General features: G+C 38.6%; 1 protein-coding gene across 1 annotated transcript in view; it reads left to right on the top strand.

Annotated features, from left to right (window-relative positions):
- LOC128640512 (pancreatic triacylglycerol lipase-like) overlaps window positions 1-27,205 on the top strand; it is a 174,623-nt gene that overhangs the window by 129,238 nt on the left and 18,180 nt on the right. The gene's annotated exons all lie outside the window — the stretch shown is intronic.

Here is a 27,205-nt window from a genome sequence, read left to right as displayed (position 1 = left end):
TCATATGGTTGACAGTTTCATTTGTATCTTGCCTTTAAATTGTTGTTTTTTATAACCTTATTTTGAGAGTCTGAGCTTATTTGGCCCTGTAAGACACTGGAGAAACCAGTATTCTTGCTGTGCCATTGAGTTGGGACACTGTGAGATCCCAGTCTGCCTGATTTAGCACAACTGAGTGCTGCTTCACTTGTGAGTATCATTTTAATTTTCACTTTATCCGTTTGCACCAACTGTATCACACTAGGAGGCGCCTTTGTTTTTGTGATCCATTTCACAGAGAAAACTTGTATCCAGATCCTATCTACCTGGCAAAGCAGCAGACTCCATCTTTTGAGTGTCTGCATTATATAGGACTATCATTATAGAACAAAGGGACTGATCCTCTTTGGAACATCGCTGAAGAGTGTGTCATATACAGATAAGAGCTTGTAGGACTTGATTGTGTCCATGTTTTAATTCATATGCTATTTAGATATTTATTTATGTTTTATTTGTATGCCATTTAGATATTTATTTGAATAACTGTAACATTGTATTGTATTTATTATACATTTATATTGATTTATTTTTATATTTAATTATTTAACTTTATAGTTTTAGGTTATATACATTATAAGCCTTATATTACAAATGTATTTGCATTTAGATTATCATATTCTTGAAATAAGTGATTAATAATTTCCTCCTTGTCTACAGTGTTTTGTGCCCCCTAGAGTTAACATAGTATTAGTGTTATAGATTTTTGCATAGAATAGGTGCAGACCCAATATTATCTAACATGCTAACAATGCAGAGAACTGATTGCTGAAAAATGATGCAGTCTGTTGTGTAATTATTTTATTAGGTGCTGTTAGCAAAAGTTTTTGTTCATTAAACTTAGTTTGATGATGATACAATCTATATTATTAGGTTTATAATGCTGTTCAGCATTTAAAGACTTAATTTCAAAGCTTTAAAAATAATGTATTAGGTGTTACTTATGAAAATTTTGAGAGGGGCCTGGAACCTAACTCCCTCACTTCCCATTGACTTACATTATAAACTGGGTTTCAATTTATAACGGTTTCGATTTACAACCATTCCTCCTGGAACCTAACTCCGGCGTAAACTGAGGGCTACCTGTAAATAGAAAGGTATAGGTAATATAAATGTGAATCTTTGTAGAATCCTTAACAATTATGTTCTAATAATGTATTTTAATGTAAGTAATTTTGTAAAACAGCAGTTTTAAATAACATATATATTGCATATTGTATTATGTTATGCCCCTTACCTGTTTCTAACATTTAATGTATGATAAATGGACTACACATATGGAGTCTTTTTAAATGGTGAAACTACAAAAATGGATGCTCCCAAAAGAACTACCAAAATTGCGGTTGTGCCTTTTCTTTTGAGGTCAACTGGAAGTGACATGATACGAAAACCAGAAGTGACACATCTACATACTCCGAGTGGCGGGAATTAGAAAAATGGAAGAAAGCGCAAAACCTAAACAACTAATAGTAGCCAAGTAACATACAACCAATAGGGTCTCAATAAAGGGGTTTAAAAGCTCGGCAAGGAAGGAGATTAAGTTATATCCTTGACAAAGTGGAAGCGAAACAAGTGTCGGATTAACCTACTGGAACCCTATCACTGGCTTTACACAGTGACTTTGGGTAAAAATAAGGTGTTTTGGACCCTTTTGCTCTAGGTTTAAAATTGTGGTTAACTCACTATTATGCCCAATGTGTCGCCATTATTGTGCTAAAGTGTTGAGTTTGTTTTATATGTTTTAATAAAAGCAGATTTGAGGTTGGTTAGGTACCAAACACAGTGGCGTATTTAGGTTTTGTGCTGCCCTAGGCACTCAGAACCCTGCTGGGAGTAATGTGACTTTTTGCTCTGCTGCATTTCCAAATTAAATGTTCAGCCAGGGCTTGTAAAAAGCTTGCAAACACTCAGGTAGGTTGAATTAGCACATATGTACACAGTAATACTCATATATTATGTCAGACTACGGTGATACTAAGTACACCTCTTAGTAACATAATTTCCCTCTCTTATAGTTATGATTCAGGCAGAGTAATGCCCCTATAGAAAGCAGATAAATTGTGTTGTGCTTTATGCAGAGAGTAGACAGTGAATATAGCCTCACGTGATGGCATGATTCAGAAATAATGGTGGTAGTCAAACTCAAAGGGCAATAAAGTTTTATATTGAAAATTGAAATATTTTAATGTGTGAGACGAGTTGTGATCATGGCAGACAATAGATAAGTAAAAGTTAAGCGCTACAAGCAAGGGTGTGGGAGAGGACTATAATAAAAATACAATTTATACTGATATATATTAGAGGGTGTGTGTAAAGAATTCAATGGCCATGAAAATAGTGTCTAAACGTTAAAAATCAAGAGACAAGAGGGACTGTATTTATATCCAACATTAAAATAGTGTATACATAAACGACGACAATCTAAGGTGTATCTAAAAGAAAATATATACTGGATACAAGCAAGAAGTTGCGATTTATATTTAAGAATTGATTTATTTAAAACTAAATATTAAAACAATGTATCAAAGAAAGTACATATCTAAAACAAACGTATCTAAAATAGGCTGGGAAGCAGGGACGTCTCCCTTAAATGGTAATAATTGCCAAATGTAAATTAACTTTAAAAGATCAGAATTATTTAGTACTTGTGTTTATATAGTATAGGCAACAGTAGAGCAATATTATGTATCCTTGGATTTCCAGTTGCAAGTAAAAAAGACAAAGGTAACTGTCAGATGTAAAGCCGTACTGTATACGGCTTGGCGTTACCGGATGATACTGATTGCGCCTTTTTGTGTGGCTCCTGCATGACCGGTGTAACGTCACGTGTGTAAATAGCGTACGGAGTTCTCGTAGTAGCCCCTATTCCACAATATGTGTGGAAGTCTTGGGGGAGTGGAAAGATACTTTGCGGTCACAGAAAGTGACTTGTATTTTTCTTTGTGTGTTATAATGGGAAAAGATGATCCTCAAGGATTAGTTGTTTGTAGCTTGCAGGCTTTGCGGTCGCGATGTAGCGACTTGTAGCAAAGGATGTAGTTTATTTCTTTTGGTTGCTAGTAGCAACTAAGGAAACCTCGGGTGACAAAACTTGGCGGTCGTATTAAACGACTGAGACTGAAAGGCTGATCTTTGCGGTCGCTGATTGCGACTAGAGGATCTTTAGTTTAAGAGGCTTGGCGGTCGCTTAGTCGCAACTAGGAGATCCTTAGAAGTAATAAACAGTGCGGTCGCTTGTAGCGACTAAAAAGTTCCTATGTTAGTGTGACCAGGCACACAACAAATAGGCGAAAAGTCTTCTAAAGTGCAGTTTGGTAGAATAAGCAGATGACAATATACAAATAGCACAGTGTCCAGTCAACGCGTTTCGCCCTTGGGCTTTATCAAGACAAATTAGTCTGTGCTACCACATGAGTATTTAAATGCTTACACCTATTCCTATTGGCTGTACATTAAATCAATTAAAGGTGGAATACATAGATGCTATGATTCATAATAAAGGTGGAATCCCTTTAGAAATCACACAAAGCTCCAATTCAGTTATTAAAACACAAACTTTCTTTGTTAAAAGACATTTTTTAGTGTTGGAGATAATTGCAAAGTATATACAAAAACAAAGTTATATATCTGGATAATGAATTTGCTAATAAAGTGTTTATTGTTTATTAAAGGATGGGCATAAAATATATGAAATGTACTTTAATCAAAAAACTCTTAAGAGATTAAGCAAGAAAAAAATTGAATTAGGCTAAAATGTATATATATGTAAATATATATATATATATATATATATATATATATATATATATATATATATGAGATGGAATCAGACTTATAGAAAAGGGGTGATATCTAATTCGGAATTCAACCCTATGGGATGTAGTGTATCCATATTATATATCATTTTAGCTTCTAGTTTTAGCAGTTGTTTTTCTAGATTACCCCCTCTCCAATTTAATTTTACTTTGGCTAAGCCCCAGAATCTAAAATGTTTAAGGTTGTTTTGGTGAGTTTCTCTAAAATGTGAGTACAGGTGTGTATCAAGGTTCCCTCTATATATACAGGAGAGGTGTTCCCTAATCCTCTCACAGAGGGTCCTAGTTGTTTCTCAGATGTAATATTTCTTGCAAGAACACTCAATAATATAGACTACTCCTTTGTCCTGGCACCTTATGGTATCCTCAATTTTGAATTTAAAATTATTGACCTTAATTTCCTTCATTTTGCAACTATATTTACAGGAACGGCACCCAAGGCATGGGAAGAAGCCAGATAATTTATTCCCTTCTAGGTTTGTCTCATAACTTTTTCTTGTCAGGGGTCTTAGTTCACTTTGTGCCAGTTTACTCTTCAAATTTTTTGCCCTTCTATACATTATTCTAGGCTGTTTGGGTACTTTCTCTCCTATTATTGGGTCTGCTTGCACTAAGTGCAAGTGTTTTGTTAGAATTTTCTTAATTAAATTATTATTACAGTTATAATCTGTAATGAACGATACATCTATTGTATCTGATTTTTCTTCATGGTTTAGGGTGTGTTTATCCTTGTTCTTATATGTCAGAAAGTTCTTTCTATCTATTTTATCAACCTCTTCCTTTGCCAAATTAATATTTTTTTCATCATACCCTCTTTCTTTGAATTTGTTTTCTAGGATGGTTATTTGTTTCTCATAGTCTGTGAGTCTTGAGCAATTTCTTTTTATCCTTAAATATTGCCCTTTAGGGATGTTGTTCTTCCACCTTTCCAGATGGCAGCTGTTATAATGTACAAAATTATTAGCGTCTACCTTCTTAAAATGTGTAGTGGTGATGATTTGATCATCTATTACTTCAATTTCAAGATCAAGGAAAATGGCTTTACTTTTACTGTATTTGTATGTGAAATTGATGTTCCTATCATTTTTATTCATATCGTCACAGATTTCTTTTAGTTCTGATTCTTCCCCCTTCCATACAAATATGATATCGTCTATGTATCTTTTATAGAGTACAAGATTTGCACCCAGCCTATGCTGAGGGAAGAAAGATTCCTCCCAATCTCCCATAAAGAGATTCGCATAGCTGGGTGCAAATCTTGTACCCATAGCAGTCCCGTTTTTTTGTAGATAAAACTTCCCATTGAAGGAGAAATAGTTTTGATTCAAAATGAATTCAATGCCTTCTAGTAAGAAATCTCTCTGTTCTTTTACCAATGTGTGATCTTTTTCCAAAAATTAAAATGAAGGAAATTAAGGTCAATAATTTTAAATTCAAAATTGAGGATACCATAAGGTGCCAGGACAAAGGAGTAGTCTATATTATTGAGTGTTCTTGCAAGAAATATTACATCGGAGAAACAACTAGGACCCTCTGTGAGAGGATTAGGGAACACCTCTCCTGTATATAAAGAGGGAACCTTGATACACACCTGTACTCACATTTTAGAGAAACTCACCAAAACAACCTTAAACATTTTAGATTCTGGGGCTTAGCCAAAGTAAAATTAAATTGGAGAGGGGGTAATCTAGAAAAACAACTGCTAAAACTAGAAGCTAAAACGATATATAATATGGATACACTACATCCCATAGGGTTGAATTCCGAATTAGATATCACCCCTTTTCTATAAGTCTGATTCCATCTCATATATATATATATATATATATATATATATATATATATATATATATATATATATATATATATATTTACATATATATACATTTTAGCCTAATTCATTTTTTTTCTTGCTTAATCTCTTAAGAGTTTTTTGATTAAAGTACATTTCATATATTTTATGCCCATCCTTTAATAAACAATAAACACTTTATTAACAAATTCATTATCCAGATATATAACTTATTAGCATCTATGTATTCCACCTTTAATTGATTTCATGTACAGCCAATAGGAATAGGTGTAAGCATTTAAATACTCATGTGGTAGCACAGACTAATATGTCTTGATAAAGCCCAAGGGCGAAACGCGTTGACTGGACACTGTGCTATTTGTATATTGTCATCTGATTATTCTACAAAACTGCACTTTAGAAGACTTTTCGCCTATTTGTTGTGTGCCTGGTCACACTAACATAGGAACTTTTTAGTCGCTACAAGCGACCGCACTGTTTATTACTTCTAAGGATCTCCTAGTTGCGACTAAGCGACCGCCAAGCCTCTTAAACTAAAGATCCTCTAGTCGCAATCAGCGACCGCAAAGATCAGCCTCTTAGTCTCAGTTGTTTAATACGACCGCCAAGTTTTGTCACCCGAGGATTCCTTAGTTGCTACTAGCAACCAAAAGAAATAAACTACATCCTTTGCTACAAGTCGCTACATCGCGACCGCAAAGCCTGCAAGCTACAAACAACTAATCCTTGAGGATCATCTTTTCCCATTATAACACACAAAGAAAGATACAAGTCACTTTCTGTGACCGCAAAGTATCTTTCCATTCCCCCAAGACTTCCACACATATTGCGGAATAGGGGCTACTACGAGAACTCCGTATGCTATTTCCACATGTGACGTTACAACGGTCATGCAGGAGCCACACAAAAAGGCGCAATCAGTATCATCCGGTAACGCCAAGCTGTATACAGTACGGCTTTACATCTGACAGTTACCTTTGTCTTTTTTACTTGCAACTGGAAATCCAAGGATACATAATATTGCTCTACTGTTGCCTATACTATATAAACACAAGTACTGAATAATTCTGATCTTTTAAAGTTCATTTATTGTTACATTTGGCAATTATTACCATTTAAGGGAGACGTCCCTGCTTCCCAGCCTATTTTAGATACATTTATTTTAGATATGTACTTTCTTTGATACATTGTTTTAATATTTAGTTTTAAATAAATCAATTCTTAAATATAAATTGCAACTTCTTGCTTGTATCGAGTATATATTTTCTTTTAGATACACCTTAGATTGTCGTCGTTTATGTATACACTATTTTAGTGTTGGATATAAATACAGTCCCTCTTGTCTCTTGATTTTTAACGTTTAGACACTGTTTTTTTGGCCATTGAATTCTTTACACACACCCTCTAATATATATCAGTATAAATTGTATTTTTATTATAGTCCTCTCCCACACCCTTGCTTGTAGCGCTTAACTTTTACTTATCTATTGTTTCCACTATTTTTTAGTTAAGCTAGGTCTCATCTTTTAGCGCTTGTAATTTCCTCTTCTACTATCATGGCAGACAGACAGTCATTGCATGTACTGTCTGTCTGCCATGATCACAACTCGTCTCACACATTAACATATTTCAATAGGGTAAGGGGTAATATGCACCAGGAAGAGATATATAACAGGAAAGAAGATATATAACTCTCCTGTACTAGCTGTGGCACTGCACTAGAATTCTCTTTCTCTGGAGTCTGTGTGTAAGACTCAGACTGTAGACTGGTAGTGGTAATATAAATGTTACTACATGGTACACACAACAGTCAGACTCAGTGCTGCTATAGTAATTTATGCAGTCACAGTGACAGTGAGTGACCATGACCAACCTGAGCTCTAACTTAGTGACTCCACAGCTTCACTGTACTCCAGTCCGCTTTCACCCCCTGCAATGACTGATGACCTGATGTGGACATCTTTGCGGTTGCAGCTTGGGAGGTCACATGCACACGTGCGTGACTCCCTCAAGCCATGTGCTGCTACTGTGCATACATCTTCTGGAAGGCAGGCCCGCACAAAATCAATTTTTTTAATACCCTCCACAGTCAGTAAGTGCAGGCAAGTGTCGCCCCCCAATTTTTTCCGCCCCTGACCAAAAATAACACTTCTGCATACGTTTGAGCTTTACAAATTAATCACTGAACCACATGAGTAACAACTTGTAAAGTCACCAAAATCTATTAAGAAGTTTAATCAGAAGGAAGTAAATGGCTATACCTAATATCATATATATATATATATATATATATATATATATATATATATATATATATATATATATATATATATATATATATATATAAATATCTATCTATAAATACATAGAACATATTTTGCTATGTGCAGACCATTGGAATGTGCAATATTTACAGTAAATACATAAACAGTTTATTAAATATGAATATTGCTTAAATATACTTTTACATGTTTTCCTCTATTTGAGCAAAGGGCTCAAATGCACTTTTATATATGTGTACATATGTATTTATGTGTTTATATGTGTATATGTCTCTGTGAATACATATATACACATATAAATACATACACACATAAATACGTATTTTTAGACATGTGTATGTATTTATCTCTATGTTAAAGCCTTTGCAGCTTTTTTTTCTAACACCTGAAACCTCATATGTTTGAGCCCTTAGAACTTTTTTTGTGCTATTGTTTTATATTAATTGTATAAGACAGTGTTATCATGAGTGTAACTGTACTTTTCAATGTAGTTTTCATGTGTTTTTGACACTTTTTTGTTATTTGCGAAACAGTTAACCAGAGCTCTGAGGTTGCGTTCAATCTCTTATTATTTAAGGGCAATCCTTCACTTCCATGTGTACCATTGCTCTAAAAGAGCATGATTTAATAAAGTTTTCCTCTATTTCTAAGAAGGAATAATGGCCAATATTTTTAATATCCAATTAATAACTATTTTACTTAAACTAAATAAATAATAATTTTTATATCAGATAACATCAAACTACCAAAAGACTTACATAAACTTATTTTTTTTCGAGGTTTCGTAGCACTAAATATAAAATCTATGAAGCTCTTATTAATTAATTTCAAGGCCTTCATTACATATAGAGCGTCGCCCGCAAAAGCCGGCGACCCCAGATTTTGCGCGATTTTGGTATTACATATACGGCGTAGCATACAAGTTATGCGTGTATTTTTCACCCTTCGCCCATATTTTTTTTACCCATAGACTAACATAGAACAGACGCGCAATTTGGTTTCCAATATACAGCGTAAGGACTTACGCGCGCAGAATTCAGAAAATCTACTCCATTCTCATCTCGCCACAAATTGCAGGCGAAGCAACCCTTGCACTGACTTAAAAACCAACGTAACTCTCTGAAGGCCTAACAAACGCATGCTCAATCACATACATATCAGCCGCTTGATCTCAAACAGTTAAACCTCTTCCAAGCATTTATTAGTCCTGCCCCTGCAAGTGTGTCAAACCAATCACAAACAGCACAACCTCTCAACAGGAAGCCTAAAAAACCCGCCAATGCACATCCTCATTAGCCACCATGTTTCCCCTGCTTTCCATAGAGAGGCAGCATCATGGGGCACAATGGGTGCATCATGGGGCACAAGGGGTGCTGGAAGCCCTACAAGCCCCTGTTGTTCTGTCTATACATGCTGATTCTATAGTTGCTGCTGAGGTCCCTGGTCATGGTGCTGTAGCCGTCCCTGCTCCTGCTGCTGCTGTCCCTGTTCCTGATGCTGCCCCTGCTGCTGCCCATGCTGCAGCTGGTCATATAATTACATACTGCGGATTTCCACTGCATGTAAGTGAAACTACTACATCCCACTCCCTTCCATTAACCACCCTAATTACTGAAAATATCTCATTTGTTTAATTCATGTTTAGGTCACTATGATTTATTGACTATCATTAAGAAGACTGAAAATGGATGTTTATACCTAATGTTCACATCTTCTGTAAATACATTATTATTTATATATATATATATATAACCATGCCATGTGTCAATTTCTATTGGATGTGAGAAACCTTGATTTACATCTTATAAGTGAATATTACTATATGTACCCTTCATACACAACTATGTGATGTGGTTTATAGAACATGAATATGTCATAAACATGATAATATTACCTTTTTGTGGACATTTCCACACAGGTCTTATTATATGTTTTAACAATATTACTGTACTAAAACACAACTCACATGAATGTGGATGACAGTTATATGGTAAATAACAGAGGACAAGAATTATGATGAACTATAACAATATTTATTTCTTTTTAGGCTTCTTGGATGAGGGAGCTGAGGTGACTTTAGTGGATTTCCTTGTTCCCCTGTTTTCAGAAGATTCGGATGTATCTGCTGGTGTGCTGGCCACAGATGATAGCCTGGAGGCAGTGTCCTGCTGGTGTGTAAAGTGCTCAACCAACACACCCAAGAGTTGATTTTGTTCTCGTCATCTATTGTCAATCTGCATCTGCATATCAGACAGAATTTGCATCATCAGTGACTGGTTTTGAAAACTTCCACTTAATGATGCTACCATGTCCCTCTGCAGCTCTATGCTACATTTGTGTAACCTCTCTTGGCTCCTGAAGAACCTGTCTTGGCTCCTGAAGAACCTCTCTTGGCTCCTGAAGAACCTCTCTTGGCTCCTGTGGAACATCTCTTGGCCTCTTTGTCTGCTCTCGGAGCTTGTTATGAGCCTCCTCTGGAGTGCAATGTATTCCTCACCCAGGGGAGAATACAATGCATCCACAGGCTCTTGAGCAGCAGTGCTTTTAGGTGCTTGAAGTGCAGGTTCAGCTGCATCTGCTGGTGCTTGAGTACTTTCAGCTGCATCTGCTGGTGCTTGTGGGACATTTTCAGCTGCATCTGCTGGTGCTTGTGGGACATTTTCAGCTGCATCTGCTGGTGCTTGAGTACTTTCAGCTATATGTTCATCTGCAGATGGTGGAGCTCTCCCAAGTGAAGAGGATGGTGGAGCTCTCCCAAGTGAAGAGGATGGTGGAGCTCTCCCAAGTGAGGAGGATGGTGGAGCTCTCAGAGTGGATTTATAGTCCCACTGATGACCAGTGTGTGACCACTCAGCCTGTCCAGTTGGCACTTCTTGTGACATAGCCTGTGTGCAAAAGCCATGACTGCCCTGTGATTGTGTTGGGGGGGGGGGGGGGTAAATACATGGACCCTTTGTGGCTCTCTTGGCTCCCCCTCAAAGCCAAAAGAAGAATATTCCTCTGGCCAGGAATCTTGCCAGGGGTCATATGTCAAGGTGGTGGCATCACTTCCGGGTCCTCAACCGAAGCCATCCAACCCTGCTCATGCCTGGGAGCATACTGTTCATGTTGTTGCCTAAAGACTGGTGGTGGTGGCTGCATGCCTGTGACTGGTGGTGGTGGTGGAGGTGGCGGCATGCCTGTTTGCATCCTCATGACAGGAGGTTCTGTGGAGGAGTCAAATGATGAGAGGGATTAGTACAGTCAGATATATGTCCATGTGGGCATACAATGTACATTGATACATGCTAGGGCCTATACTGATTCTCATGTCAAACTCTATAACATGCATGTGCACATTGTGATTTGTGATATGAGGGATTTTCATATGCGCAGTATACAGGTATGTGTTTCATACAATATTTATGTGTACATGTCAATGATGGAAAAAATGTGTTCTTTAAGTGACACTATGGTCACACAATTTACTTTAGCCTGATGTAGGCACAGAACCTGCTTTCTTGAGCTAAAAGTATTGTGATGGCTATAGTGTCCATTTACTGAAAACTCTACATGTGGCTTGTGGCCTGTGTTACTCTGAGACATGTTAGTATTGCACTATTCCACCTCATATCATGAATTGCATTGTGTTAAGTAGCATTAATGTGAAATATAATTGTAGATGTTTTTGTTAGTAGGCCAAATACCATGCTCCTCATTGTGTATGTGTGACATTAAAGGATGTTATATCTCAAATACATATAATACTGGTGTGTGGGATGTTACTCACCAGCATGATGTGCTGTGGTTGCAGCCCCTGAGTCACGAGCCCCTAGAAGTCCACGGACTGCTGTGATACTCAGGGACCTGTGTATCATCTCCTGCCAGGTGTTATATTCGATGTCCAGGGGTGGACCACCTCCTGTTCCCCTCTGGTGTATAGCTTCCTGCCCCATCTTATCTTTCACCCGCCTCTTGCAGTCATTCCACCGCTTTTTAAGGCCCTCAACAATCCTCCTCTGTTGATGGCATCCTCTACCGCCAACCATGCTGTTTTATGCCTTTTGGCAATGCCTTTGCCCTTCTCCTGGCCAAAGAGGGCACTGTGATTGTCCATGATGGCCTGGACTAGGGCAACATTCTCATGGAATGAGAAATTTGGACATCTCATCCTCTCATCCTCTGTGGACACCTGGCTTTCTCCCTGTGATGTCCCTGGTGTGGGTTCCTCCCTATCCTCTCCCTCCTCCCCCCTTCTGTCCCCATGTGCACCCTCTGTCTCTCTTCTAGATGTGCCTGGTCTATGGGGCTCTCGGACATCTCCCCTCCCATCATCCCTTCTAGCTCTCCCTCTCCCCACTCCACTTACTCCCTGACGGGGACCCCACTGCTCCTCCTGTACTCTACAATGCTCCTCTCCCTGCCACTCCTCTCCCCTCCTCCCCTCCACCCTACCTCTCCCTGCCATCCTCACACTACAAACACTCACACACTCACACTCACTCCCAGTTCAACCACACACAATCACAACCAAACACTCAGCCTATCACACTGTAAAATTGAAATAAAATGTGAGAGGTGTTATAAAAAAAAAAGTGTTGTGTATTTTGTATATGTATGTATGCAATATGTGTGCAATATGTAAAAATATGTGTAAGTGTACAAGCTTAATCAACCAACAATGCGACCTAACTAACTCCTCTGTTTGCACCTCTCTCTCTACTCTGACTAATCCTCCACTCCACTGTAGTGTGCTGTAGCTCAACGAACCATCCAAACACACTGAAGAAAATGGCGGCTGCGCATGGGTTTATATATGAATTTTGAATAGAGTAATTACATGTCGCATTTTTAGATTAAGTCGCGGTTCATTTTTACGAGTGTTAGCCTAATTTGCATAAAACTACTTTTTATTGAGACTTTACGTGGACAAAATACAGGCGTAAGTTACTTGCAACGACTAAAATGTGTATTTGCGCACTTTTTGGAAGATCGCCAGTTTGTCCTACTTACGCCAGTTTAGCATCTAACGGCACAGTATATGTAATACCCCGATGTGCGAGGTGAAATTACGTGCGGCGCGGGTTCCCACGCTTGCACCAAAAATGACGCCGTATATCGGATCGCGCCCCAAATCTTTGCTTCTAATCAACCCAAGTTGAAGGGCATTCTCTGTAAGAGACTATTTAATTAAAAGTGATGTAGGTAGTTTCAAAGTTAATAAGACAGGATATATCACAGATAAGAATAAGGGTTGTTACCCTTGTTAGGGCTGTTTCAGCTGCAGCAATATGATCAAAGGTCGCCAGTTTGTACACCCACACACAGGCGTTAAGTATGATAGTAAAGATTACTATACCTGTAATTCTGACTTCATTATTTATTTGAGCAAATGCCCATGTGGTTTAGTTTATATTGGAGAGTACTAGAAAAGTGAGGGAGCGTATGAGTCAGCATAAGTCAATTATTAGTAGAAGGGATGAGGATGCTCCAGTCTCCAACCATTTTGTAAAAGCAGGTCATCAGATTTCTCAATTTAGGATTCAGATTATAGAAAGGGTTGAGAGACCTAGGAGAGGGGGTGATAAATAGCTCATATTAAAGAGAGATTAGGCCTTCTGGATTTGCAAGTTAGATACCCTGCATCCCAAGGGCCTTAATAGAGACCTGGACTGGTCCTGGTTTCTATGAACTATAGCTTTAAGCCAGACAAATATCTATTCTACTATCTAAGAATGGAATTGATTATTTTATGTAGTTTCAGATTTTAGTTCCTGATACATCTCATTCCGTTTTTTTAAAAATTTATACAAAATTAGTGATAACTATTGTAAACATGTATGTATATGTATACTATTAGGGAGATGTAATGTAATTTTTCCACCAATAGGTGGTAATGGGAATATAGAAGGGTGATTAATACACCTGTGAATACACACACCTTAAGGGTATAAAGGATGTTGGGATACATACTGTTAGATGTACATATAATTAAGGGCTGAGTCCCGAAACGTTGTGTTTTTGTTTCTCGTGTCCTGAATAAAAATTTGTGGAACTGGTGCTGCTGCTGCCTTTCTGTACCTTTTGGATTACTGAGGGAAGCGTCTCCTTCCTTGCAGCAATCACAGTGTCGCTGGGTTTGCTGGACTCCTTCCTTTATTTCTATTTGATTTCGGTTAATTATTTCCCTATTTCTTTTTAATTAAATTAAGTTAATCTGTAATAAAAAAACTCATTAATGTTGTTGTATAGGCACTTTGCAACCCATTGTCATCCATGAGTCCCTTGCAGAGTGTGAAAATGATTATCCATAGTGTGATCTAGAGAAGACACTCAAAACAGAGCCACTCCGTCCTAGGTTGTTCTTGCTGATTGGTGGATAAATTCACCCACCAATAAACAAGTGCTGTCCAGAGGTCTGAACCAAAAATTGGTTGACTCCTTAGCTTAGATGCCTTCTTTTTCAAATAAAGATAGCAAGAGAACAAAGAAAAATTGATTATAGGAGTAAATGAGAAAATTGCTTAAAATGGCATGCTCTATCTGAATCATGAAAGAAAAAATGTGTGTTCAGTGTTCCTTTAATATGTTATGCTCAGAGGAGAAAAAAGAGAGGTGATACAGCTGCATCTCCTCACCAGCAGCAGCACTTCCTCAAACTGTAGCTGGCTAGCCTCAGGTCCTGCAGCCCATGGGGAAATCTCCTAGAGGGGTAGTTATCAAGCCGTCTACTTTACCTGCCTTCGCCGGTTCAATACGCCCGCCTAAGCTCGCCTACCATCGCCGCCGCGGACCTGTAAAATTTCGCCTAAGTTATCAAAAAAACTGTCAAAAAGCTGTGCACCAAGTACGGGGCGATGAGCAGTGGACTGTGAGAGTTATCACTCATCCAATCTCGCTGCTCTTCGCCTTTTTGACAGCTTTATTGCTAGCCTGTCACTAAGTACCCACACTAACTACACTGTTCTACCCCCTATACCGGCGCCCCCGGAGCCCCCCGCAACTCAATAAAGTTGTTAACCCCTAAACCGCTGCTCCTAGACCCCGCCGCAACTATAATAAATGTATTAACCCCTAAACCGCCACTCCCAGACACCGCCGCCACCTACATTATACCTAGTAACCCCTATCCTGCCCCCCCTATACCGCCGCCCTCTATAATAAAGTTAGTAACCCCTATCCTGCTGATCCCGGACCTCGCTGCAACTAAATAAATAGTTTAACCCCTAAACCGCCGCTCCCGGACCCCGCCGCAACCTATCTTAAATTTATTAACCCCTTATCTGCCCCCCTACACCGTCTCCACCTATAATAAACGTATTAACCCCTAATCTGCCACCCCTACACCGTCGCCACCTATAATAAATTTATTAACCCCTATCCTGCCCCCCACTACACCGCCGCCACTGTAATAAAATTATTAACCCCTAAACCTAAGTCTAACACTAACCCTAACACCCCCCTAACTTAAATATTAATTAAATAAATCTAAATAATATTTCTCTTATTAACTAAGTTAATCCTCTTTAAAACTAAATACTTACCTTTAAAATAAACCCGAATATAGCTACAATATAAATAATAATTATATTGTAGCTATCTTAGGATTTATTTTTATTTTACAGGCCACTTTCAATTTATTTTAACTAGGTTCAATAGCTATTAAATAGTTATTAACTATTTAATAGCTACATAGTTAAAATAAAGAGAAATTAACCTGTAAAATAAAAACTAACCTAAGTTACAATTACACCTAACACTACACTATACTTTAAAAAATTATTTCTATTTAAAACTAAATACTTACCTGTAAAATAAACCCTAAGATAGCTACAATATAATTAATAATTACATTGTAGCTATTTTAGGATTTATATTTATTTTACAGGTAACTTTGTATTTATTTTAGCTAGTTAGAATAGTTATTAAATAGTTATTAACTGGGGGGTGGAGCCAACTAGCAAGGAGAGCAGACATATGTACATGGAGCTCCCTTACTATACCTAACTTAAGATGATTTTAAATCCATTTATGTGATCTAAACTTATGGACTTTGTAGAAGGCAAGGACAATCGTGCCTGGTTACTGATTTGCAAATAAATCCTGAATTGATGGCATACTACGCTATTTCAGTGCATCAAGGTTTGAGGCCTGGCATTGTCGACGGCCCAGTTGAAGTATAATTCCTCCTGAAGTTTTCGAAGTTCCCTCACTTTACTACTAACATAATGGACCTGGAGACCGCACTAAATAAGTTTGAGGATCGCTGTTGCGAGATCCTGGAGGATCACTTCTCAGAGATGAGCGTTTTAATCACACAGCTATGCATGCAGATATCTATCACACATAAGGGACAAGATGGCGGCGATGAGCAACGACCCTCTAACATTAATGGTATCCAGTCCCTAAAACATACGGAGTTATCTGTTCCTCTCCAAGCCGCAACTACTATGACCACCACAACCAAGCAGCTCAGCAACGTGAGGTGCGAGACACTGCAGGACATTTTAAAAGAACTGCGGCCTGAGATTAACCCTGCGGTGGCTAGACCGGCTGGGGATATGGAGCTGGGTACTCACCTAGAAGATCGCGATGTGCTGGGAAAGGCTTCCACTATTCTACCGGCTGATGGAAACGGAGTCCTAGAGTCAGGGCTGAGACTGCTCATGAGCACCACACCAGGTGCTAACCCTTACATGAGGTCACTTCCTCACGCAGTCCTAGACCACTCACTTACCATAGCTTCTAACGTCTCTGCAGCTGTCGCCCAGGCAGCAACTAGCCTCTTACCAGACATTAACTCAGAGGTGGGTGGCCCTGCGAGTAGAGTCCCTGTAGAAGAGATCAGAGAATTGCCGAGTCCAGATTGCAGAACACAGTCGCCCACCAGGCGATGGATACAGTCCAGCATTGATCGTGATCTGTTTGAGGCGGTCTTCCTACAGGTTAGTGAAATACCGGTCTCCCTCAGAGAAGTAATCACGGAGGACCGTCTTCTACAAATTTGGCCACAGCCCACTAACGACGGGTATTACGGATGCCTGAGAACCGCTGAGTCATTCTTACATGTTGGAACCATGACTCCACTACTCCTTCTGGATTCAGTACGTAGCCAGGGGCGATCAGGAGTAGGATAAGGTGGAGGTATATACAGATCAGCTTCATAGAGCTATTCACCACGCTAAGACAAACAACTTTTGTTTCATTATCTGATTTGTGTTTGACCACTACAATTATTATGTTTGCCACCCACTTACTTAGTTTATTCCCCGGTGTGGGTTCTCTGCATATTTAATAAACACTTCCTCACGACTCCTCTAATTATACAACGCACTCCAGACTCAGCTACTCTGTAATTCATGGACAGCCACGTCCTAGATCTGAAGTGTACTAAATATAACAAATTCAGCCAAAGAGGTCTATGATCAGAGCCCTAGTCTGTTGATATCCGGACATTCAGCTTAGGAATCTGGGCTTGATATACAGGTCAGCTTTTAGGAGACTCGACTCAGTTTGCAGTCTCCAGTGGATGGAGTATTCCCACAAGTGTTAGTCCTCCTACTATTAAGATTCATAACAACAGATCCCTGATCAATATTACAGAGTGGTTAGGACTCAGTTGTTCATGAAAGAATTACAGTCTGACAATAGATTAAACATGAACATCAAGGCATTTATGGAGATTACATGTTCAATGTACACTTACATTATATCTATACTCCCTTTTTTTCTGTCTGTTTCCTAGCATGTATGAATATTTATGTATTGGGTAATTAAGAGATTTCACTTTGCCATTTTTCTATACTTTCTCTATAGCAGGCCTGAAAACAAAAATCTGTATTATTTCAATTGAAAGTTTTACTTGTCCGTTTATCTGAAAAATGTTCTCATAACGCTTAGACCCACATATCCTTTGTTTTGCCTGCTTTTGAATTTCTTATCTAATTTTTCCTCCTATACAGGTTGAATTTTAATATAGGGACTACTTATATAACGTTGGCAGATCTACTAGCGGATGTTTAATTTTGCACATTCTTATTTCTATATTGACCACACAAATGTTGTCTTTGTCATTTAGAATGTAAACTTTCATGAATGTTGGTCTGTTTACTCTCCACCTTGTTACTAATGTGAAACAGGTGATGTGAACTATAGTTAGATAAATTGCTATACGTTATTGACTCACTAGTTTACCATGTGATTAACACTAAGAGAAGCTCACTCTCCCACTAGGCCTCTAGAAATTCTCGTTATAAACTGGCATAATACTTATAGATTCAATATGCTTATAGATCCATTATAGCCTTGACATTTAGGCCATTAAACTCCATAAATATCCTAATGAGCTCCGGAATAGCATCAAGCTAGCTAACGAATATCCACTAGGTGACATAGCATAAATCTTATAGACAAGCCAATCCTATTGATAACTACGCATGTAAGGAATCTTGCTATATTTTATTTCCCGTAGTTACATTTCAAACCACTCAAGAATCTACAGAAATACAGAAGATAGTAGGATAACTGACTTTATAGTAATATTTTTTAAGTCTTTGAGAGATCTTATATCCACACATAATCAATATTTCCCTTTCATCCTTAGTTAAGCTACAGGTCTTCGTGAGATAAGATATGGATCAGCTTCTTCATGGTTTTATTATTGTTATATAATTAAGAATTGGGGACACTTCTGTCTCCGGGTTATCAGTTTCTATGTTATAACTGTTTACCTAATTGCCTATTGTCTATGTTTATTGGCTGACCTCCCCCCCCCCCCCCCCCCCAGATGGCAACCAATACTCTATTGCTATACTTCATCTTTCTAATTTTAGTCTTATTAGATCCCCTTAATTATAGCGGTGCTTACCCGCTGAATATCCCCCTTTACCCCCCAAACTACTAAATACTATACCTTAATCTTTCATATACCTTGAGCTTGCAGATATCAGACCCCAGGCCCTATCAGCACTTTCAGAGTATCAGAATTTTGGACCCTCTACTTTGACATTGTTGATTTGCAGATAAGTCACTTACGGCTAGATTTAGAGTTTTGTCGGTAACGACCCGCGTAGCTAACGCTGGCTTTTTTCTGGCCGCACCTTTAAAATAACTCTGGTATTGAGAGTCCACAGAATGGCTGCGTTAGGCTCCAAAAAAGGAGCGTAGAGCATATTTAACGCAACTTCAACTCTCGATACCAGAGTTGCTTACGGATGTGGCCAGCCTCAAAAACGTGCTCGTGAACGATTCCCCCATAGGAAACAATGGGGCTGTTTGAGCTGAAAAAAAACCTAACACCTGCAAAAAAGCCGCGTTCAGCTCCTAACGCAGCCCCATTGTTGTCTATGGGGAAACACTTCCTACGTCTGCACCTAACACTAACATGTACCCCGAGACTAAACACCCCTAACCTTACACTTATTAACCTCTATTCTGCCGCCCCCGCTATCGCTGACCCCTGTATATTATTTTTAACCCCTAATCTGCCGCTCCGTAAACCGCCGCTACTTACATTATCCCTATGTACCCCTAATCTGCTGCCCCTAACACCGCCGACCCCTATATTATATTTATTAACCCCTAATCTGCCCCCCACAACGTCGCCTCCACCTGCCTACACTTATTAACCCCTAATCTGCCGAGCGGACCGCACCGCTATTATTATAAAGTTATTAACCCCTAATCCACCTCACTAACCCTATAATAAATAGTATTAACCCCTAATCTGCCCTCCCTAACATCGCCGACACCTAACTTAAATTATTAACCCCTAATCTGCCGACTGGAGCTCACCGCTATTCTAATAAATGTATTAACCCCTAAAGCTAAATCTAACCCTAACACCCCCCTAAATTAAATATAATTTTAATCTAACGAAATTAATTAACTCTTATAAAATAAATTATTCCTATTTAAAGCTAAATACTTACCTGTAAAATAAACCCTAATATAGCTACAATATAAATTATAATTATATTGTAGCTATTTTAGGATTAATATTTATTTTACAGGTAACTTTGTATTTATTTTAACCAGGTACAATAGCTATTAAATAGTTAAGAACTATTTAATAGCTAAAATAGTTAAAATAATTACAAATTTACCTGTAAAATAAATCCTAACCTAAGTTACAATTAAACCTAACACTACACTATCAATAAATTAATTAAATAAAATACCTATAATTATCTACAATTAAACCTAACACTACACTATCAATAAATAAATTAAATACAATTCCTACAAATAAATACAATGAAATAAACTAACTAAAGTACAAAAAATAAAAAAGAACTAAGTTACAAAAAATAAAAAAATATTTACAAACATTAGAAATATATTACAACAATTTTAAACTAATTACACCTACTCTAAGCCCCCTAATAAAATAACAAAAGCCCCCCAAAATAAAAAAAATGCCCTACCCTATTCTAAATTACTAAAGTTCAAAGCTCTTTTACCTTACCAGCCCTGAACAGGGCCCTTTGCGGGGCATGCCCCAAGAAGTTCAGCTCTTTTGCCTGTAAAAAAAAACATACAATACCCCCCCCAACATTACAACCCACCACCCACATACCCCTAATCTAACCCAAACCCCCCTTAAATAAACCTAACACTAAGCCCCTGAAGATCTCCCTACCTTGAGTCGTCTTCACCCAGCCGAGCCAAATTCTTCATCCAAGCGGAGCAAGAAGAGGTCCTCCATCCGGTAGAAGTCTTCATCCAAGCAGGGCAGAAGAGGTCTTCCATCCGATTGAAGTCTTCATCCAAGCGGCATCTTCTATCGTCATCCATCCGGAGCGGAGCGGCAGCATCCTGAAGACCTCCGACGCGGAACATCCATCCTGGCCGACGACTGAACGACGAATGACGGTTCCTTTAAATGACGTCATCCAAGATGGCGTCCCTCGAATTCCGATTGGCTGATAGGATTCTATCAGCCAATCGGAATTAAGGTAGGAATATTCTGATTGGCTGATGGAATCAGCCAATCAGAATCAAGTTCAATCCGATTGGCTGATCAAATCAGCCAATCAGATTGAGCTAGCATTCTATTGGCTGTTCCGATCAGCCAATAGAATGCGAGCTCAATCTGATTGGCTGATTGGATCAGCCAATCGGATTGAACTTGATTCTGATTGGCTGACTCCATCAGCCAATCAGAATTTTCCTACCTTAATTCCGATTGGCTGATAGAATCCTATCAGCCAATCGGAATTCGAGGGACGCCATCTTGGATGACATCATTTAAAGGAACCGTCATTCGTCGTTCAGTCGTCGGCCAGGATGGATGTTCCGCGTCGGAGCAAGAAGAGGTCCTCCATCCGGTAGAAGTCTTCATCCAAGCGGGGCAGAAGAGGTCTTCCATCCGATTGAAGTCTTCATCCAAGCGGCATCTTCTATCGTCATCCATCCGGAGCGGAGCGGAAGCATCCTGAAGACCTCCGACGCGGAACATCCATCCTGGCCGACGACTGAACGACGAATGACAGTTCCTTTAAATGATGTCATCCAAGGTGGCGTCCCTCGAATTCCGATTGGCTGATAGGATTCTATCAGCCAATCGGAATTAAGGTAGGAAAATTCTGATTGGCTGATGGAGTCAGCCAATCAGAATCAAGTTCAATCCGATTGGCTGATCCAATCAGCCAATCAGATTGAGCTCGCATTCTATTGGCTGATCGGAACAGCCAATAGAATGCGAGCTCAATCTGATTGGCTGATTGGATCAGCCAATCGGATTGAACTTGATTCTGATTGGCTGATTCCATCAGCCAATCAGAATATTCCTACCTTAATTCCGATTGGCTGATAGAATCCTATCAGCCAATCGGAATTCGAGGGACGCCATCTTGGATGACGTCATTTAAAGGAACCGTCATTCGTCGTTCAGTCGTCGGCCAGGATGGATGTTCCGCGTTGGAGGTCTTCAGGATGCTGCCGCTCCGCTCCGGATGTATGACGATAGAAGATGCCGCTTGGATGAAGACTTCAATCGGATGGAAGACCTCTTCTGCCCCGCTTGGATGAAGACTTCTACCGGATGGAGGACCTCTTCTTGCTCCGCTTGGATGAAGAATTTGGCTCGGCTGGGTGAAGACGACTCAATGTAGGGAGATCTTCAGGGGCTTAGTGTTAGGTTTATTTAAGGGGGGTTTGGGTTAGATTAGGGGTATGTGGGTGGTGGGTTGTAATGTTGGGGGGGTATTGTATGTTTTTTTTTACAGGCAAAAGAGCTGAACTTCTTGGGGCATGCCCCGCAAAGGGCCCTGTTCAGGGCTGGTAAGGTAAAAGAGCTTTGAACTTTAGTAATTTAGAATAGGGTAGGGCATTTTTTTTATTTTGGGGGGCTTTGTTATTTTATTAGGGGGCTTAGAGTAGGTTTAATTAGTTTAAAATTGTTGTAATATATTTCTAATGTTTGTAAATATTTTTTTATTTTTTGTAACTTAGTTCTTTTTTATTTTTTGTACTTTAGTTAGTTTATTTCATTGTATTTATTTGTAGGAATTGTATTTAATTTATTTATTGATAGTGTAGTGTTAGGTTTAATTGTAGATAATTATAGGTATTTTATTTAATTAATTTATTGATAGTGTAGTGTTAGGTTTAATTGTAACTTAGGTTAGGATTTATTTTACAGGTAAATTTGTAATTATTTTAACTATTTTAGCTATTAAATAGTTCTTAACTATTTAATAGCTATTGTACCTGGTTAAAATAAATACAAAGTTACCTGTAAAATAAATATTAATCCTAAAATAGCTACAATATCATTATAATTTATATTGTAGCTATATTAGGGTTTATTTTACAGGTAAGTATTTAGCTTTAAATAGGAATAATTTATTTAATAAGAGTTAATTAATTTCGTTAGATTAAAATTATATTAAATTTAGGGGGGTGTTAGTGTTAGGGTTAGACTTAGCTTTAGGGGTTAATACATTTATTAGAATAGCGGTGAGCTCCAGTCGGCAGATTAGGGGTTAATAATTGAAGTTAGGTGTCGGCGAGGGCAGATTAGGGGTTAATACTATTTATTATAGGGTTAGTGAGGCGGATTAGGGGTTAATAACTTTATTATAGTAGCGGTGCGGTCCGCTCGGCAGATTAGGGGTTAATAAGTGTAGGCAGGTGGAGGCGACGTTGAGGGGGGCAGATTAGGGGTTAATAAATATAATATAGGGGTCGGCGGTGTAGGGGCAGCAGATTAGGGGTACATAGCTATAATGTAGGTGGCGGCTCTTTGCGGTCGGCAGATTAGGGGTTAATTATTGTAGTGAGGGTTAGTGAGGCGGATTAGGGGTTAATAACTTTATTATAGTAGCGGTGCGGTCCGCTCGGCAGATTAGGGGTTAATAAGTGTAGGCAGGTGGAGGCGACGTTGAGGGGGGCAGATTAGGGGTTAATAAATATAATATAGGGGTCGGCGGTGTTAGGGGCAGCAGATTAGGGGTACATAAGTATAACGTAGGTGGCGGTCGGCAGATTAGGGGTTAAAAAAATTTAATCGAGTGTCGGCGATGTGGGGGGGGCCTCGGTTTAGGGGTACATAGGTAGTTTATGGGTGATAGTGTACTTTAGGGCACAGTAGTTAAGAGCTTTATGAACCGGCGTTAGCCCAGAAAGCTCTTAACTACTGACTTTTTTCTGTGGCTGGAGTTTGGTCGTTAGATTTCTAACGCTCACTTCAGACACGACTCTAAATACCGGAGTTAGAAAGATCCCATTGAAAAGATAGGATACGCAATTGACGTAAGGGGATCTGCGGTATGGAAAAGTCACGGCTGAAAAGTGAGCGTTAGACCCTTTTTTTAATGACTCCAAATACCGGCGGTAGCCTAAAACCAGCGTTAGGAGCCTCTAACGCTGGTTTTCGCGGCTACCGCCAAACTCCAAATCTAGCCGATATATTCTTATATAAATTCCATCTGCAAATTGTCCATTAGAGCCGAATATATCTTTTATTATGGCCGATACATTTCGAATTCACTTCGAGGATACAGCATTTATGATAAAGATTTATCAAATTTCTCAAGATTAAGGCATGGGCTGATTGTTTTGTTTTGTTCATGTATAACTATATAATTAACTTAAAAAGAGGATGCAATACCTATGAACATTTTTATCCCTCAAACAATGGTTCTTTTTCAATGCTAATTATATCATTGTAAACGTGACACAATGTCTTTATATAGTGTTATACTTATTTGAGGTTGTTTGGCGAATTCTGTCATGTAATATTCATGTTTCTGTTATATCTTTGTTATTCCTCAATAAAAAGATATTTAAAAAAAAAAAAAAAAAATAGTTAACTATTTAATAACTACCTAGCTAAAAGAAATACAAAATTACCTGTAAAATAAATCCTAACCTAAGTTACAATTAAACCTAACACTACACTATCATTAAATTAATTAAATAAATTACCTACAAATAACTACAATTAAATACAATTAAATAAACTAACTAAAGTACAAAAAATAAAAAAGCTAAGTTAAAAAAAATAAAAAAAATAAGTTACAAACATTTAAAAAATATTACAACAATTTTAAGCTACTTACACCTAATCTAAGCCCCCTAATAAAATAACAAAGCCCCCCAAAATAAAAAAATGCCCTACCCTATTCTAAATTAAAAAAGTTCAAAGCTCTTTTACCTTACCAGCCCTTAAAAGGGCCCTTTGCGGGGCATGCCCCAAAGAATTCTGCTCTTTTGCCTGTAAAAGAAAAATACAACCCCCCAACATTAAAACCCACCACCCACATACCCCTAATCTAACCCAAACCCCCCTTAAATAAACCTAACACTACCCCCCTGAAGATCATCCTACCTTGAGTCGTCTTCAGCCAGCCGACCATTGATGGAACCAAAGAGGAGATCCGGAGCGGCAGAAGTCATCATCCAGGCGGGGCTGAAGAAGTCTTCCATCCGATAGAAGTCTTCATCCAGGCTGCGTCTTCAATCTTCATCCGGAGCGAAGCGGAGCCATCTTCAGACGAGCCGACGCGGAGCCATCCTCTTCTTCCTGACGACTAACGACGAATGGATATTCCTTTAAGGGACGTCATCCAAGATGGCATCCCTTCAATTCCGATCGGCTGATAGGATTCTATCAGCCAATCGGAATTAAGGTAGGAAAAATCTGATTAGCTGATTGAATCAGCCAATCAGATTGAAGTTCAATCCGATTTGCTGATCCAATCAGCCAATCAGATTGAGCTCGCATTCTATTGGCTGTTCCGATCAGCCAATAGAATGCAAGCTCAATCTGATTGGCTGATTGGATCAGCCAATCGGATTGAACTTCAATCTGATTGGCTGATTCAATCAGCCAATCAGATTTTTCCTACCTTAATTCCGATTGGCTGATAGAATCCTATTAGACAATCGGAATTGAAGGGACGCCATCTTGGATGACGTCCCTTAAAGGAATATCCATTCGTCGTTAGTCGTCGGGAAGAAGAGGATGGCTCCACGTCGGCTCGTCTGAAGATGGCTCCGCTCCGCTCCGGATGGATGAAGATTGAAGACGCCGCCTGGATGAAGACTTATATCGGATGGAAGACTTCTTCAGCCCCACCTGGATGATGACTTCTGCCACTCCGGATCTCCTCTTCGGTTCCATCGATGGTCGGCTGGCTGAAGATGACTCAAGGTAGGATGATCTTCAGGGGGGTAGTGTTAGGTTTATTTAAGGGGGGTTTGGGTTAGATTAGGGGTATGTGGGTGGTGGGTTTTAATGTTGGGGGGGTTGTATTTTTCTTTTACAGGCAAAAGAGCAGAATTCTTTGGGGCATGCCCCGCAAAAGGCCCTTTTAAGGGCTGGTAAGGTGAAAGAGCTTTGAACTTTTTTAATTTAGAATAGGGTAGGGCATTTTTTTATTTTGGGGGGCTTTGTTATTTTATTAGGGGGCTTAGAGTAGGTGTAAGTAGCTTAAAATTGTTGTAATATTTTTTAAATGTTTGTAACTTATTTTTTTTATTTTTTGTAACTTAGCTTTTTTTATTTTTTGTACTTTAGTTAGTTTATTTAATTGTATTTCATTGTAGTTATTTGTAGGTAATTTATTTAATTAATTTAATGATAGTGTAGTGTTAGGTTTAATTGTAACTTAGGTTAGGATTTATTTTACAGGTAATTTTGTATTTCTTTTAGCTAGGTAGTTATTAAATAGTTAATAACTATTTAATAACTATTCTAACTAGCTAAAATAAAAACAAAGTTACCTGTAAAATAAATATAAATCCTAAAATAGCTACAATGTAATTATTAATTATATTGTAGCTATCTTAGGGTTTATTTTACAGGTAAGTATTTAGTTTTAAATAGAAATAATTTTTTAAAGTATAGTGTAGTGTTAGGTGTAATTGTAACTTAGGTTAGTTTTTATTTTACAGGTAAATTTCTCTTTATTTTAGCTAGGTAGCTATTAAATAGTTAATAACTATTTAATAGCTATTGTACCTAGTTAAAATAAATTGAAAGTTGCCTGTAAAATAAAAATAAATCCTAAGATAGCTACAATATAATTATTATTTATATTGTAGCTATATTCGTGTTTATTTTAAAGGTAAGTATTTAGTTTTAAATAGGATTAATTTATTTAATAAGAGAAATATTATTTAGATTTATTTAATTAATATTTAAGTTAGGGGGGTGTTAGGGTTATTGTTAGACTTAGGTTTAGGGGTTAATAATTTTATTACAGTGGCGACGGTGTAGGGGGGGCAGGATAGGGGTTAATAAATGTATTACAGGTGGTGACGGTGTAGGGGGGGCAGGATAGGGGTTAATAAACTTATTATAGGTGGCGGCGGTGTAGGGGGGGCAGATTAGGGGTTAAGAAGTTTAATATAGGTTGCGGCAGGGTCCGGGAGCGGCGGTTTAGGGGTTAAACTATTTATTTAGTTGAGGCGAGGTCCGGGATCGGCAGGATAGGGGTTAATAAATTTATTATAGTTGGCAACGGTATAGGGGGGCCAGGATAGGGGTTAATAGGTATAATGTAGGTGGCGGCGGGGTCTGGGAATGGCGGTTTAGGGGTTAATACATATATTATAGTTGCGGCGGGGACCGGGAGCTGCGCTTTAGGGGTTAACATATTTATTATAGCTTGTGGTGGGCTCCGGTAGCGGCAGTTTAGGGGGTTAATAACTTTATTTAGTTGCGGCGGTGTAGGGGGGGGACAGATTAGGGGTGTTTAGACTCGGGGTACATGTTAGGGTGTTAGGTGTAGACAGCTCCCATAGGAATCAATGGGATATCTGGCAGCAGC

Source organism: Bombina bombina, chromosome 9 (assembly GCF_027579735.1).
Source record: "Bombina bombina isolate aBomBom1 chromosome 9, aBomBom1.pri, whole genome shotgun sequence".
Classification (NCBI taxonomy): Eukaryota; Metazoa; Chordata; class Amphibia; order Anura; family Bombinatoridae; genus Bombina; species Bombina bombina.
This window is presented reverse-complemented; position numbering and strand designations above follow the sequence as displayed.